This window comes from Leptodactylus fuscus, chromosome 6 (assembly GCF_031893055.1).
Source record: "Leptodactylus fuscus isolate aLepFus1 chromosome 6, aLepFus1.hap2, whole genome shotgun sequence".
NCBI lineage: Eukaryota > Metazoa > Chordata > Amphibia > Anura > Leptodactylidae > Leptodactylus > Leptodactylus fuscus.
Window position 1 is genome coordinate 49,394,561 of NC_134270.1, and position 13,199 is coordinate 49,407,759.

Genomic DNA, 13,199 nt, shown 5'->3' on the forward strand with positions numbered 1-13,199 from the left:
GAACAGCAAAGCAAAACTGCACATTTATGAGACCCCGGCCAAAACCCAGGAAGCCTGGGGCCAAGTATATACAAGTACAATCAGGTTTCAATGCATATAAGCTAGAATATGCAATAAAGGGGTTGTCGATGGCACCATGAGCTTTGGATAGGACAATATCTAATTGGTTGGTGTCCATACACTAGTGGTAGCACCCACAAACTGCGTCTCTCTGCTCACACTCACTTGAACCACCAAAGCAGCACTGCTGGCATCAGTGGGGGATTTAAAGGGATCCAATCATTCAAACACTTTTTGTGTACATCGGAATAGCCTTAAGAAAGGCTATTCTTCTCCGCGCAGCCATTCGCCTGTAATCCCGTTTTTTGGTGGTATGCAAATGAGTTCTCTCTCAACACTGGGGGCGGGCCTCAGCGCTCAAACAGCACTGGGGGCGTTCCCAGTGCTGCGAGAGAACTCTCTCCAGCGACGCCTCCATCTTCTTCAGCATCTGCCTCTTCACGTCTTCTTGCGGCTGGGGTCACACGCCTGCACAGTCGGCTCTGCCATCAAGCCTCAGGCAGAGCCGACTGCAGATGCCGAATACCATTTTTTTGTGGATGCTTATGCGACCATGCGCAGTATGCTCTGTACTTCGTTGAAATTCCGATGTGGTAGTCAGAAAAAAAAGTGTTTGAATGGTAGGATCCCTTTAATGGGAATCTGGCAGTCCCCAAATGCCTGGTTTAGAGACATTTTAGGGTCCATTCACACAGAGTTTTTGGGCGCTGATTTTGACGCTGAATCCATGTGGAAAAAATGCCTCCCCATAGAGTTCTATGGGTTCTACTCGCTTTATTTTTCCGCGAGTGGGAAAAAAAAGCTTCCTTCAGGCGGATTCCGCCTGCAAAAACCAATGCAGTTTATGGGAGGCAGAAAATCCTCGTTACAGATTTGTATGAGGAATTGGCAGAAACCATGAGGAAAAACTGCTAGCGGTTTTTTCAAGGTCCATACACTGTGCTGGAGGAAAAAAAAACAAAAACTAAAAAAGCCTCAAAAAATGCTCCAAAAACCATTTCCTAATTCCTGATTTTTTTCCTTGCCAAAATACTCAGTGTGAATGGACCCTTAGGGCTAGCTCACACGGGGTTCCGCGTGAACACATTCTGTCGTGGTTTTCTGCTCCGGATTAGGCCCAAATGAATGGGCCTAGTCTGGAGGGTGGTGTCGTGAGGTGGACGTCGCTGCTGAATCAGCCGCGGAATCTGCCTGAAAAAAGGGCGGCTCGCTTGTTTTTCCGAGAAAGGGAACAATTTGCTTAAGGAAAAAGAAAATGACCAACTCCCATTGATTTCAATGGGAGGCAGCAGGATTTTGACGTGGTTTCTGCGTCAAAATCCTGACCATTTTGCCCCATGTGAGCTAGCCCATAGACCTAAAAGATATGTTTCTATTCCTACTACAGGCCCCATGCATATAGGGGAATCCCAAGCGGAAAATGTATTCTGTACAACCATATTTCCCGTGCTGTACACAGTTTGGAGATGAGGTATGATTCTGTATATAGTACTGACAGCACAGCGACAAAGAGGCAGGACGTCTACCACAAGAGATCACTCTGATGCCTTTGTTCACTTATTAGCTATACTGAAAGAGGATCACAAACGGCAGCATAAATATTCAGTATATAATCTCCTATGGCGCCTGTAAATCCAGAACCACTTTACTCCTGACTCCATTTCTAATGTTTTTATCAAGTTGAGTAAAGGAAACAAAATGGAAACCATGGAACAGGAACAAGTCCTAACATGTCTCCAGATTATATGCCCAAGTACCAAATATTACACTAAAGAGGTGTGAGGTCAATGACGCAGAGCAAGAGCTGTTGTATGTGTCTGGCTACTGTTAGGAAGCCTTGTGGTCCATGACGGAGATCCTGTCACTTACCCCGACATTTCTGTTCTACTAAATACGGTAACTATTCCGCATAATGAACATTTCTTATTTGTTCTTTAAAATGACTGCATAATGCCTTTCATCTGCTATAAAAACCCAGGAATATAGTACGCCACTCCTCGGGAAGGGCCAGGCCAGAGTCAGAAGCACAATAACTATTTTCGTGTTATCTCAGGGGGTCCATGTGCCTCAGCTCTGGCCTGGAGTAGATTTCTGCCATTACTTGTACTAGTTTTCTAGTGCAAATAATGTTCAACAAATGATCGGCTCTGCTGGTGGTCTGCTTTATCTGTCTGGAGCCTGTTCCCTGTGTATGTGCCCTCATATAGCTACTGCTCCTCACAGTTAGGTCAGAGCAGCCTACATACAGTGGGGGTAAGGAAAGTATTCAGACCCCTTTACTCTTTGTTTCATTGCAGCCATTCGCTAAAATCAAAAACGTTATTTTTCATTAATGTACACTCAGCACCCCATCTTGACAGAAAAAAAAATGAAATGTAGATATTTTTCGAAATTTATTAAAAAAGAAAAACTTGAACATCACATGATCATAAGTATTGAGTATTTGCACCCTAGTACAGCCATGAGTCTTCTTGGGAATGATGCAATAAGTTCCATACCCACAGTAGCAGGTAATTCCTTAAAGGGATCCTATTAGAAATGAGCGAGTACTGTTCGGATCAGCCGATCCAAACAGCACGCTCGCATAGAAATGAATGGACGTAGCCGGCACACGGGGGGTTAAGCGGCTGGCCGACGTCAAAGCGGAAGTACCAGGTGCATCCATTCTTTTCTATGGAGCGTGCTGTTCGGATCGGCTGATCCGAACAGTACTCGCTCATCTCTAGATCCTATCACTCAGACACAATTTTTTCTAGGTACCACGTTAGAATAGCCTTAAGAAAGGCTATTCTTCTTCTACTTTTCGTCGTCTTCTCCGCGCCGCCGTTCGCCTACAATCCCAGTTTTTCTCGGTATGCAAATCAGCTCTCTCGCCGCACTGGGGTCGGGCCCCAGCACTGAAACAGTACTGGGGGCGTCCCCAATGCTGCGAGAGAACTCTCTCCAGCACCACCTCCATCTTCGGCAGCAGCGTCATCTTCATCCTCTTCTTCCAGCGGTGGCTTGTAAGTTCTAGGCCTCGGGCAGAGCAGACTGCGCATGCCCACAGGCCACGAGAAAATGGCCGCTTTCAATACGAGGCACAGACACAGAGAGCTTATTTGCATACTGATAAAAAACGAGATTGTAGGTGAACGGCGGCACGGAGAAGACGACAAAAGGTAGGCGAAGAATAGCCTTTCTTAATGCTATTCTGATGTGGTACCTAGAAAAAATTGTGTCTGAGTGATAGGATCCCTTTAAAACAACCATCCTGCATGTCTCAGTTCAACAATGTGTCCCCTCTCAAAGTCTAAGAATCGGCAAACGGTGTAGAGCACGCAGAAGCATGTCTAGTGCTTAACGATTTGTTGCCAAGACGTAAACTACTCAAAAGTACCCTCAGAAAACTTTTTCAATAGGGCAGGGAAAAGCACTTTTACTCCTTCCTGTAGCAAGACGCAGTGTCTAATTAGACCAAATCCTGTAATCATTAACATAAGTGCCTGGAATATACCTGCATGCCAAGTTTATATGTCGGTGGGTGTCAATAAGTTTATAGCCACTTCCAGTTCACTGTGCGACTGGAAGCTGTGATCACCTCTTTATCAAAGGGAGCTGCATCATTCCTTCACCATCAGTAATGAGAAATAGAAGGCACATAGAAAGGCACAGATGTGATTTTGTACAAAAAAAAAATTGCTAATGTTTTTGCATTGTTAAACTCTGTGCTGCATTGGCCACTTTCCTGAAAAGGGGGCGTGGTCATCAATCCAATCATCATTTCCACCAGAATTCTCATGCAAATGATGCAGTTCCTAATGCTAGCTCAGAGGCTATGAAGAATGGTGTTAGTAACACGAGTCTTCATACATCGGCCCCACTATGTGTCTTTATCCTGAGAGAAAGCACCTGTGGCCCCAAAACTGAGTGCAGTTATACCCGCATCCAGATACAAAGTATGTCTTAGACAAGGGTATTATTAGTGATTCTAGGAGCGCTCCTTGCTGATAATAGCCATGAATATCGAGCTGTCTAATAGCGCCCTCACAGTCATCTATACCATTACAGAAGCCATACTTACTAATGTACAAGTCTCTTATAGACAAATGCTGCTGTGTAGGTGCTCGGCAGTGGAACTTATTTCCCTTCTGTTCCTTGGAGTACATTGATGTGTTCTCGGCATAATTACAGCTAAACAAAGTGAATGTTAGCTGAGGACGCCTTGTCTTACATATACTAATTGGTCTGATCCCTTGGCATCTACATCACAGTATTTACCCATGTTCTGTTATACCCACAGTGGAGACTTCCTTTCCTTCTAATCTGATTCATGTATAAAAGCTTTCATATAATGATATTTTCAGTTATAAATACACAAGAATGTCAAACATCCAGTGGTAGCAGATGGCGCTGAGAAGGGGGTGTGGGGAGGACATCATGGAAGGAGATGAAAAGGAGGAACACAAGCACAAGATTAAGGGACTTTTGTAGGTTATGTCTTGCACTGGTGGCTGCTGTGGCATGTATTTCCAGGGTGCGCCATATACTGACAGGTCAAGCTGGGGGTTGTACTTTTGTAACAGCTGAAGACCACTTGGCCAAAGTCACATATACGATGTGCTGAACCTCGCTGACAGTCAGTCTATCCATGAGTCCAGGAAAATCACATGTATTACAAGACCATTGACTTTTAGCACAAAACTTGATTTACACAACATACCGGCACTGAAAGTTTGCTGCACTTTTATGTCGCATGTATTAGTCTGCGCGAGTCGGGTCTTTAAATATGGTGTCCCCACAATAGAAGGGGTTAAACCGATGCTGCCTCGCCAAATTACAAGACGTAGCCCAAAGACTGCTCAGCCAATGATATATCCTATGAAGGCGTTCTCCAACCACAGCAAGGACTGACCGTTTCCTCACTGTGGCCAATTAATTAATTAATTTATTTATTAACAAAAACAATAAAATCTAAATTGAAAATTGGCCATAAGGTTTTTTTTTTTTTTTTTTTTTTTAATGGACAGAAAAAATGGACGGACACACCGACCCCATAAAAAAATTAAAGGGTCCATTTCTAAAAACGTGATCAGTGAGTTAGGTCAAAAAAATTCATCTTTTATTTTTTATGGTACATTAAAACCGGACCCAAAATTGATGACAGTAGGCCATCAAAAATGGACACGGAACATAAGCAAACAACCGTTAAAAACCAACCAATCTGTCCGTCTTTCAAGTCTGAGGACCAGATATGTTCACGTGACTGTAGTTTTACATAAAGTAGTGTTCATTCTGCTTGGTCCTCCAAAGTCAGGGAACGCACAACACTGTACAGCCCTAGTCTCATAGATGAAAGTTTCCAGACAGTAGTTAATACACAAAAATACCCAAACTGAGCTAGTGACAGGTGGCGTTTTAAGAGAGGGGGAGGGGAGCACAAAATGAGGGTAGAATGAAGTGCAGGCTTCAGGAGCCATACATATAAGATCTAGGTGACATCTACGTACCGCTCATCCCTCCACGGACTTATTCATTGAGGTCAGTGAGCGCAGGCCACAAAGTGGTCAGGAATAGGACCTGTCCTCAGTATTGCTCACGGTCATGGGACCACCGAAATAATATAGTCAGTGTGATAGCCGGGAAAACTGTGACACTTTTTACATTTCAAGGAGGAGTGGCCTAAACAGAAAGGGACGTGGCCTAATTTCTATTATATATAAAGAGGTGAGGGAGGGTAAGACACAGTCTACATCACACATCCTAGTCTTTAGAGCTCACATAGAATACATATATACAGCTGAGGTGGAGTTAGAATATACAGTACCATGTATAACTAATAACTGAAACAGACACATAGCTTACAAATGAAAAGGTCAGAGCTGCGGGTTGCAGAATACATATATTTATATATAGGTGGGGTACGCAAATACTAAAGATCTATATATCATATACAGTTGTAGCATACATAAACATCAAAGGTGGGGTAAATAATCACATAACTAAAGAACAGTTGGAAGAGCTGTAGCATAAGTGTGTATATATGTATACATAGGTAGCACAGTGGGGTATACAGATATCTAGTACAGTTAGAAGAATTGCAATACACCTATAAAACTACTATATATGGAAGCTTGGGGGGACACACAGATACATAGTACCAGCATACATATATAATTATTAGATATATAGGAGTTGGGGGTATATAGATACAAAGTACAAGCAGGGTGTAACATACACATAGAACTATTAAACATAAAGAAATTGGGGTATATAGATGCATAGAACCGTTGAGAGAGTTGTATCATCCGCATATAACTATTATATATAGACACAGTACACTTGAGGAGTTGTAGAACATATAACTAGAGGCGTGCTGTATACATTCAATGTACAATTAGGGAAGTTCTATAATAACTATTGTCTATGTCCGTGGTATAGCATACATATATAGCCATTATAGATAAAGAAGAGGGGGTATACACATGGAGAGTACAGTCGTAGCAAACATATATACCAATTTACATCAGAGGTACTTACTATTGTGTGTATATATATATATATATATATATATTATATGAATGAAAGTTCAGTTGTTGGAGGTGTAGCATACCTATATGAACTATTTTACATAGGTGTGCTATGTACATATCCAGTACAGTTGTGGGAGATATACATGTAGTACAGATATATATCACCTATTATATACAGGAAACATAGTAAATAGATACCCAGTACAGTTATGGGATAGATATATAAGTATTATATACAGGAGGCATAGTACATAGATACCCAGTACAGTTATGGGATAGATATATAAGTATTATATACAGGAGGCATAGTACATAGATACCCAGTACAGTTATGGGAGTTATAGAATAGATATATAAGTATTATATACAGGAGGCACAGTACATAGATACCCAGTACAGTTATGGGAGTTATAGAATAGATATATAAGTATTATATACAGGAGGCATAGTACATAGATACCCAGTACAGTTATGGGATAGATATATAAGTATTATATACAGGAGGCATAGTACATAGATAACCAGTAGAGTTATGGGAGTTATGGGATAGATATATAAGTATTATATACAGGAGGCACAGTACATAGATAACCAGTAGAGTTATGGGAGTTATAGAATAGATATATAAGTATTATATACAGGAGGCACAGTACATAGATACCCAGTACAGTTATGGGAGTTATAGAATAGATATATAAGTATTATATACAGGAGGCACAGTACATAGATACCCAGTACAGTTATGGGAGTTATAGAATAGATATATAAGTATTATATACAGGAGGCACAGTACATAGATAACCAGTAGAGTTATGGGATAGATATATAAGTATTATATACAGGAGGCACAGTACATAGATACCCAGTACAGTTATGGGAGTTATAGAATAGATATATAAGTATTATATACAGGAGGCACAGTACATAGATAACCAGTAGAGTTATGGGAGTTATGGGATAGATATATAAGTATTATATACAGGAGGCATAGTACATAGATACCCAGTACAGTTATGGGATAGATATATAAGTATTATATACAGAAGGCACAGTACATAGATACCCAGTACAGTTATGGGAGTTATAGAATAGATATACATAGTAAATAGATAACCAGCACAGTTGCAGGAGCTGTAGTACACATATATAAGTATTATATACAGGAGGCACAGTACATAGATACCCAGTATACTTGCAGGAGCTGTAATACACATATATAACTATTATATACAGGAGGTGTGGTATGTAGATCATCAGTGCAGTTTGGGAGTTGTAGCATACATATATGAGGTGGGGTATACAGATACACAATACAGTTGGGGATGTTGTAGAATATAATATATATTTATTATACATATACGGTAGGGTTATATAGATACAGAGTACAATTGGGGGAGTTGTGTTATATAAGAAGAACAGCATATATAAGAGGTGGGTATATAGATAGAACAAGTGATGGACTTATATATATATATATATATATATATATATATATATATATATAGCACACCTATAGACATGTATAAGTGTAGTCCATACAGGACGAGAGCCCCGCTGGGGGTGTGCACTCCCTGTCAGTGTCAGGGCTGATGCTCCGGCAGGAGGATGCTCCTCACTGTGACATGGGCAGAGCAGGCACAGCGCTCCTGACACCCGGGCCTTGTCTCTGCAGCAGGCGGGGGCGGGGCCTGACATCTCACTCCGCTCAACGCCTATAGCCCTCAGGTAATGTACAAGTACGGGGCGCCGAGCACAAGACAGGTGAGTAGCGGGAGGAAGAGCATCCGGCATCGCCATACTCACCGCACACACATCACCAAGTCCGAGAGCCACCGCCGCCACCACACAACATTCCCAGCTGCATCCTTCACCTACTCCGGATCCACATTCTGGGAATAGAGATCCTTCCGCCTATAGACTAGAAATGTGAGCTCGGTGATGCGCCCAACGCTTGCCGTTGGGTGTGTTGCGATCACGTCACGAACGTCAGTGTGTAGCCGTGCTCCTTGCAGAGAAAGTAGTCCGTGTAATGAGAGGATCCTGAGTGATGTTCTGCCTAAACTCCTAGGAGAGCCTTGTGTATGGGGAGAGCACTACACACAGGAGTCTCTGCAGCTGGCTGACCTATGGATCCCCACTCTGCTCCTCTGAAACCTCACAAATGCTCATTACATTTTTGGAATTTTTTTGTTCTAGAATTTTTCTCCTGATTTGTATTCTCTTCATTCAGACATGATGTGACAGCTTTACACACTTAGTGACTTACCATAGATTAGCGCAGTAATAATACCAATCATTGCTGTCCATACCGATAACTAAAGGCCATCCAATGGACACCAGTCACTATAGGACATAAAGCTTTCAGATCTTACCATGGCCACGGCAAGATCTGAAGACAAAAACACCATAGATAGAAGTCAATTTTCCTTATCTTAGGGTAACAAACATCTTACTAGGACTAGACAGCGATTTTGTCCGTGACTCCTGACGTGATCAAAAATCGCCGCGTTGCCCTGCAACGTCTTCACTAAAGTTAGTGAATGGAGTCACATTGTGAACCACAGTATGCAGTAACCGCAACTTCAAGTCGAACACGGCTCAACCTGTTAGCGAGTAAAAGTCAGAGAGTCGCGTGGCGAGCTGGCATTCTTTGGTCAAGTGGCTAGAGTCATGGTCAAAGTCGCCGTGTAGCCCTAGCCTAAATCCTGCAACCCGAATAAGGGGCATTTGTACAACATTAGTACTTGTTGCAAATATTTGTACATTTTTCCACACTGACACCTTGTCAGCTTGTCATCCTTGTGTCAGAAAATAAAACAGCTACCTCAATGGGTTTCCCATTAATGATGATTATGGTGTTTATTTCCTAACCACAGGATAGCTCAGGGACTATCACAAAAATGGGGATCCAAAAGTTCCCCTGAATACTCTTATGTGAATGGAGCAGTTGTGTGCCCGCTACTTCATATTTTTTTTTTAGCTATCAGTATTAGAGATGAGCGAACACTATTCGAAACTGCCGTTTCGAATAGCACGCACTCAAAGGATTGAATGGACGCAGCCGGCACGCAAGGGGTTAATCCCTTCCCGACATACGCCGTAATAGTACGGCGCATGCCGGGTGTGTAACTATGGCGACCACCCGGGAGCCGGGTGGCTGCCATAGCCGCCGGGTGTCTACTGCTTTAAGCAGTATACAACCGGTGCTAATGTCTCCGATCGGACCCTGGATCGATCGGAGGCATTAACCCCTCCGGTGCTAAGGTCAAAGGCGCCGGAGGCACAATTTTCCCGGCGGCGTTTGGGCGCCGCCATTTTGACGGTGATCGCCGGCGCTTGGAGCAAGCTCCAGGGCCGACGTCACATTGCCATGACTGCCAGGAGCCTTGTTAAAGGCTCCCGGCCAGTCTGCAACCTCTTTCTTTTGCAGGCTGGTCTATGCAGCCTGCAAAAGAAATGATGATTTTTTGCAATGCATTAGCATTGTAATGCATTGTATTAGTGATCAGACCCCTGGGGTTCAGCACCCCTAGGGGGTCTAATAAATTTAAAAAAAAAAAAAAGGAAAAAAATATATAATTTTTTTAAAAAAAGTTAAAAATACAAATCACCCCCCTTTCCCTAGAACACATATAAAAGTAGTTAAATACTGTGAATCACATACATGTTACTTATCCCCGTGTCCGAAATCGCCCGCTCTACAAATCTATAAAATATTTTTCCTGTTCGGTAAATGCCGTAGCGGGAAAAATAGTCAAAAGTGCCAAACCGCCGTTTTCTCACTGTTTTGATTCTGATAAAAATTGGAATAAAAAGTGATCAAAGCAATAACATTTCCCGAAAATGGTAGAACTAAAAAGTACACCCGGCCCCACAAAAAATGACACCCTATGCATCCCCGTACACTGACGTATAAAAAAGTTACGGCTGTCGGAATATGGCGACTTTTAGAAAAAAAATTTTTAACACAGTTTTGGATTTTTTTTAAGGGGTCAAAATGTAAATAAAACCATATAAATTTGGTATCCCCAGAATCGTACCAAAACACAGAATAGAGGGGATATGTCATTTTGGCTGCACAGTGAACGCCGTAAAACTGAAGCCCGTAAGAAAGTCGCAGAAATGCATTTTTTCTTCAAATCCATCCCATTCTGAATTTTTTTTCCAGCTTCCCAGTACATTATACAGAATAAATAATAGCGGTATCATGAAGAAAAATTTGTCCCGCAAAGATTAAGACCTCATATGGCTCTGGGAGCAGAGAAATAAAAAAGTTATGGGGTTTAGAAGGAGGGGAGTCAAAAACGAAAAAATGCCATCGGCGGGAAGGGGTTAAGCAGCCGGCCGCTGGCAAAGTCTGCGTGCCAGCCGCTTCCATTCATTTCTATGGGAGCGTGCTATTCGAAACAGCAGTTTCGAATAGTGTTCGCTCATCTCTAATCAGTATGTCTTTGGAGTGTGGGAGGAAACCCATGCAAACACAGGGAAAACGTGCAAACTCCTTGCAGATTTTGTCCTTGGCAGGATTTAAACCCAGGAATCCAGCGCTAGTTACCGTGCCACCTTGTTGCTACTCCATTTATTTCCATGGTGCTACAATCTCTTAGGGTCAATTCACACGGAGGAATTTGGTGTGGAATTTCAGCGCTTAAGAAAAAAAGCCTCCCAATGACTTCCTTTTTCTGAAAGCCCCATAGAGGTGATTGGAGTGGTGGTCACATAGGCCTTGTATTCAGAAGCAGTAGTTACGGGAATTTGTGGTTCCTTTAGTCAAACACCCAGCTATCAGGCACTTATCTCCTACCCTGTGGATAGGGGATAGGCAGCTACAGAAGAAAACCCCACGTTACAAAAATTCTGCTTTTTTTGTTGCACATTTTGTTGTGTTTTTAGAGCCCAAGGCAGGAGAGGCTCAAAATCTAATGGGAAATATAAAGGAATCTCTTATACTTTTCCCTTCTGCTATGTCCACTCCTGGCTTTGGCTCAAAAAAATGCAAAATCTCAAAATAGCAGCTTTTTGGCAAAGTGGGGCCTCTGCCTAAATCCATGTTGTTGAGGACATACACCTGGAGACTGTTAGAGACCATTGTCTCCAGTTCTCATCTCTTCCTTCATAAACACACAGACATCTCAAAGGGTGTTATATTATTTGTTCCACATCCAACACGGATGATTTTATATCCTTGTGGAGTCCGTATGTTATAGGAACCTTTCTATCAGACATAGAGGATACCCCCTGTTATATATACAGTGATGTGTATAAATAGATCATGAGAGAGATCTCAGTGCTGACCTCTTACACATAATTATTCATTCCCCATTTGTCTTGATATAAATGACCCTATATTTGATAACCTAATTGTGGCATTTAGATCATTTTTAATACCATATTAGGGAACTTGAGTTAATATAGGGAGGGGCATCCATATTAGGATCACCAACAATAACCCTGAGCCAGGCTGCAAAAAATCCTTCTCTGTTCTCCGCATTACTTAGACAACCCACTAAAGGGGTAGCTCACAAAGTAATAACATATCTCTCGAATATGCCATCCCTTTATGATTGGTGAGGGTTCTACCTCTGGCACCCCGACTGATCCTAAGATTCAGATCCAGAGGGCTGATTTAGCACAACTGGCACTTTCTTGCATCAAAGATGTGACACATCCCCTTTTCTGTGCCTCACTCGCCACCTTCCATAAATGTGAGTGGTGAGGGATGGGCCAGGGACACATTGGCCCAATATATTTACCGTATTTTACGGACTATAAGGCGCACTGGACTATAAGGCGCATTGCCCATGAGTGCCTTATAGTCCGTTTCGGTTCATATATAAGGCGCACCAGACTATAAGGCGCAGTCCGGTGCGCATTATATGTTATTGAAAGCGGCGGCACGCAGACTTTGCCAGCGGCCGCTTAACCCCCCGCGTGCCAGCCGCTTCTATTGGAAGCGCTCGGCAGGCGAGGAGTTAAGAGGCTCTATCAGCAAAATCATGCTGATAGAGCCCAACCGTAAAAGTTATATTAAACTACCCCCCCCCCCCCCCCCCTTTAACATAAAACCCTGAAACAGAATGTGAAACTTACCGAACAGTGCAGGGTGAGCGGGCATTCAGGCCTCCTCTTCCTCCGATGTTCCGTCCTCCTCCTCCGGCGCTCACGAACTGATAATGGCCTGGGCGCATGCGCAGTAGCCATAGTAGAAGCATTATGATATTGCGCATGCGCCCAGGCCATTATCAGTTAGCGAGCGCTGGAGGAAGTGGTCAGGACATCGGAGGAAGAGGAGGCCTGAATGCCCGCCCACCCTGCACCGTTCGGTAAGTTTCACGTTCTGTTTCACGCCGACATGACAGCAGGGCTGCTGGACACTTCCCATTCATTTCTATGGGAGCCGGCATGCGAGCGCTCCCCATAGAAATGAATGGACTGCTTTTTTCCTTTCATTTCTATGGGAGCCGGCATGCGAGCGCTCCCCATAGAAATGAATGGACTGCTTTTTTCCATTCATTTCTATGGGGAGCGCTCGCATGCCGGCTCCCATAGAAATGAATGGGAAGTGTCCGGCAGCCCTGCTGTCACGCCGGCGTGTACGGCTGTGATACACGCTGGTGTTCCGTAGTG

The 13,199-nt window shown here is 43.1% G+C and overlaps 2 protein-coding genes across 2 annotated transcripts in view; one reads left to right on the top strand and one right to left on the bottom strand.

Annotated features, from left to right (window-relative positions):
• LOC142210627 (uncharacterized) overlaps positions 1-8,453 on the bottom strand; it is a 36,350-nt gene extending 27,897 nt beyond the window's left edge. Inside the window, exon 1 of the mRNA XM_075279913.1 lies at positions 8,376-8,453. The gene's annotated coding sequence lies outside the window, so the exon portion shown is untranslated. The remainder of the gene's footprint in view (positions 1-8,375) is intronic.
• ZBTB45 (zinc finger and BTB domain containing 45) overlaps positions 1-13,199 on the top strand; it is a 500,250-nt gene that overhangs the window by 174,571 nt on the left and 312,480 nt on the right. The window lies entirely within an intron of this gene.